Source organism: Microtus oregoni, unplaced genomic scaffold, assembly GCF_018167655.1.
Source record: "Microtus oregoni isolate MIOR12 unplaced genomic scaffold, Mior012 000092F_ref0000046, whole genome shotgun sequence".
Taxonomy (NCBI): Eukaryota; Metazoa; Chordata; class Mammalia; order Rodentia; family Cricetidae; genus Microtus; species Microtus oregoni.
The window spans coordinates 4,384,459-4,388,557 of record NW_024544604.1 but is presented as its reverse complement, the minus strand read 5'-3'; the positions used below and the strand labels follow the sequence as shown (position 1 = coordinate 4,388,557).

The 4,099-nt window shown below is 44.4% G+C and overlaps 1 pseudogene; it reads right to left on the bottom strand.

Moving 5' to 3' along the window:
- Positions 1–1,044: 1,044 nt before the first annotated feature.
- On the bottom strand, positions 1,045–3,837 carry LOC121442643 (annotated as a pseudogene).
- Between the last annotated feature and the right edge of the window lie 262 nt (positions 3,838–4,099).

Below are 4,099 nucleotides of genomic sequence, written 5' to 3'. Positions count from 1 at the left end.
TGACGTGTCCCCTGGGTGTGGGCAAACAGAGCGCAATATGGGCTCTTGGGAGATGATCTAGGGCTGAGCCTACTTCCTAGTTTGGAGGACCAGGTCCTGCAGGCTGAAAGATAAGCAAAGAGGCATCTGTTGGCCTTTCTTGGACAAGTCCAGAGGCACCACCTCATCTTTGCACTTGTCTGCCACAGCTATACTTAGATTTAATCTGAGACATGCTTAGGATGCCATTTAATGTTTTTAACAATCCTACCTGAAACTAGGTAGTTTTAGGTTATTATCTGTGTTATACCATCCCTAGGTTATATTCAGGTGTTATCCCTGTCTTAGGTATGGACAAGTGGTCAGAGAACACCTGTTCATATTTCCAGGTTCTTCTGTCTAGGAACGAAGAACTGGCCTAGGGGCTGCTGAGATGGCACAGCCAGCAAAACACGTCTGCTGCTAAGCCTGAGGTGAATCTCTGCACCCGCACAGTGGAAGGAGAGAACCAACTCCAGCAAGTTGTCCTGTGACTTCTACATGGATGCCATGGCTCTCTTGCATGTGCACACATGCTCACAAATACACAAACATACTTGCACACATACGTGCACAGAAAATAAACAAAGTAATAATGGAAGAAAGGATCAGGGACACATGGATAGTGATGGGAAAGAGTTGATTAAGAAAAGAAAGACATTTCCAAGAATGAAGTTGACTAAAATCTGGGGAAAGAGCAAGGCTTGAAAGCTCTCAGGCCCTGAACATCATGACCCTTCTTGTTCATGTAGTACTTGCCTTTTCCCACACTTGGAGGGCTCGGAGTTTTCTCACTCACATTCTGTTTTCTTATTTCTATCCTGTGCTTGAGAGGTTTCTAGTCTTCTTCTGCCACTGACTCTTTCCTATTCACCTTGGTGCCTCTTTTTCATCCTTTATTCTTCAGCCACACCCTTCTGTACAAATGAGGAAACTGAGGCACAGAGAATTAAACACCTTGCCCAAGAGGTGTCAGTGCTGGGGTTTAAAGTCCAGTTTGGCTCCATGTTCTTTTTTTTTTTTTTTGGAGGAGCCAGTATAACGGCTAGTTTATTGGAGGGAAGTTTTCCATCACATTCTGAAAAGTTAACGCAGGGCTCAGTGGGCCATTTGGTGGGGCACCAGCTTATAATGGGTTCCATAGCTTGGGCACCGCTGAGTCTCGCCTTTGTGCAGCCAAAACCAGATGATGGTACAGTTGTCCTCTTCACAGATGCAGCCCACTATCCGCTTGTTGGTGATGGACTGGACTAAATTAGGATCTTCCTTGGTGCCCGAAGCTGCCTTCAGAGGTAGCATATTGTATGGATCCAGTCCCTTCTCTGAGGCTATCATGATCTCCCTCTCCAGCCCTGTAGCCTGCTCCTCATCAGTAGGACCACCTCCAGAAGCCATGGGGCGTGTCGCAACCACGCCATGGGGCCCTCAGGCCCTCAGGGCCTGAGCTGCCAGCGCACCCACTGCTTGAAGTAACCTTGAAGCCTTCTCGCTGGAGACAAGCAGATGCACTTCCTGGCTCCACGTTCTTTATGAAGCCATTAAATGTACTCCCTTCCCTTCCTGGGTCATGAAGAAGTTAACAGAAGAGATCATTGGAAACATTTTGTGATTTTACTTAGGAGGGCTATTTTCTTCTGAAGAGTTTCTCCTTAAAGCCATGTTCTGCCCCTGGGGAAGGACATTTTAAGTTTTGATGTGATGGAAGAAATCAGAAAATAGAAAACAAGGTTAACCGTACAGATAATCAAAACGGTCTAACACAAAGGAAGGGGGAAAATCAAACCGTGGTTCCCAAATTAAAACAACACCGGCCTATATAAAAAAGCATGTTTCTTTTAGAGTTGTTTTGTGAAAGAGCTCATCTGAATTGATAAGAAAATATTGATAAAAGGGAAACATACAGAGATAATCAATAAAAAGAGATCATAGCATCTTCATATGTTATTGTTTATATTAAGCAAATATAAAATTAAAAATACAATTGTATGTAAAGTTCCTAAAATACTACAATGCTATCTAACACTTGAGACATCACAGTAAAAGCAACTGTCCAGAGTTTATGGCGACTTAAATAGTGCTGCGACAGCTGGCCATGGTGGCACATACCTGCAATCCCAGTACCTGAAAGGCAAAGGCAGCAGGATCAGGAATTCAAGGCCAGCCTTGACAACATATTGTGTTCAAAGCCAGCCTGGTCCACAGGAGAAAAACAAACCCCAAGTAAAACAAAGAAAAAGAGATGCTTGACATCATTAAAAAACAAATGAGCCAGGTGTGGAGGCAGAGAGAAGTGGGCAAACATTGTGAGTTTGAGGCCAGCCTGGTCTACATAGTGAGCCTCTGTCACAAACAAAAACAAAAGAACAAAACCCACACAAAAACAAACAACACCCCTCCCCAAAGCCACAAAACAAACAACTGAAAACCACAATGAGATCTGGCTTCATGCCCATAGGGTTCAAGAAGGAAGAGGGAGGAGGAGGGAGATAAGGAGGGAGGGGAAGAAAGGAAACAAGAAAAAAGAAGAATGAATAAAGAAAGGAAAGAAAGGATGGAGGAAGGCAGGAACAAAAGGGAGGGTGGAAAGAAAGTAAGAAAGACAAAGAGGAGGGAGGAGAGGGGAACAGAAAGAGGATATGGAGAAATTCCAACCCTTCTATGCCCTGGTGGGGCTCTAACAAGGTATAGATACTATAGAATATAGCTTTTTGGTTCTTCCAAAAGATAAATACAGACTTACCTCATGGTTCAGGTATATAACCAAGTCCACACAAAACTTTACACATGGCTAAGGGCTGGCTCAGCAGTTAAGAACACTAGTTGCTCTTCCAAGGACCCAAGTTCAATTCACAACACCCACATGGCACCTCACAGCTGCCTGCAATTCCAGTTCCTAGGGATCCTAGGTCTTCCAGGACCCTACACGTATGTGCACATAACCATCCCCCATGCACAGAATTAAAAATAATAAAATTCTATTTTTTAAAAAAAACTTTATATAAATGTTTATAGTTGCAGTATTCATAGAGCCCAAACACGGAGACAGGCTAAATAGCCATCAGTGTTTAAACACTGTGGCATGTCCATGCAATGGAATATTGTTCAACCTCAAAAAGGAATGAATAATTTGTTCTGTAATATGGATGGATCTGCTAAAGTCTATGGAAGGACTGGGGGATGGCTAAGCTGGTAAAGCATTTGTCGTGCAATCATGAGGACCTAAGTTGGGATCCCCAGTGCTCACTCACGTGTAAGCTGGACTTGGTGGCAGCTAGTACCTGTGTCCCCCCAGTATTGCAGGCAGTGCAAACAGGACACACACACACACACACACACACACACACACACACACACAGAGGCTATGCTGTATGAAAGAAAACAGTTAAAAGGATCCCCGTGCTGTGTGCTTCCATCTATGTGAAATGTTCATAAAAGGCAAATATATTAGAGACTAAGTAGGTTATATCAGTTGCTAGAAGCTTGGAGGGCAAGTGTGTGATAAAAAAATCTTTTAGAATTAAATGGTGGCAATGCTGCAAAGCTTTGTACACTAAATTTGTTTTTTAAATTTTAAAGAGAGCCTTACTATGTGGTTTAGGTTGGCCTAGAATTCCTAATCCTCCTACTCCTGCCTCCTAAATGCTGAGATTAAAGATACATACCCTTCTCCCCCCGTGCTCACTTTAGCTCAATTGCTTTGATCCTCACCAATCCAGAATTTTCTCTGAGTGCCCGAGAAGCCCACTCATGGGCTTGCAGGCAATGCCCATAGAGCATCTTCCAGTCAATGCTGGACGGGAGCCACCTCAGCTTCCCCATGCCTCAACTGTGGCAATGCTGGGCTATCTTTTCAGAGGTCCCGCTGGGACATCCCAGCGTCTCACTCTGGTGACTTGCCTGATAATGCCCATTTACCTGGTGCGTGTTTCCCCACTCACTGCCTGTCTTGATTCCTGTTGCTCTTGCTGTGACCAAAGCAACCTCAGAGGGAGGGGCTTATTCTGGCTCACAGTTGGTGAGGACAGTCTGAATGACTCTGGCCAGCTTGAGCATGGCAAACATGGCTGACAGGCCTTGCCCT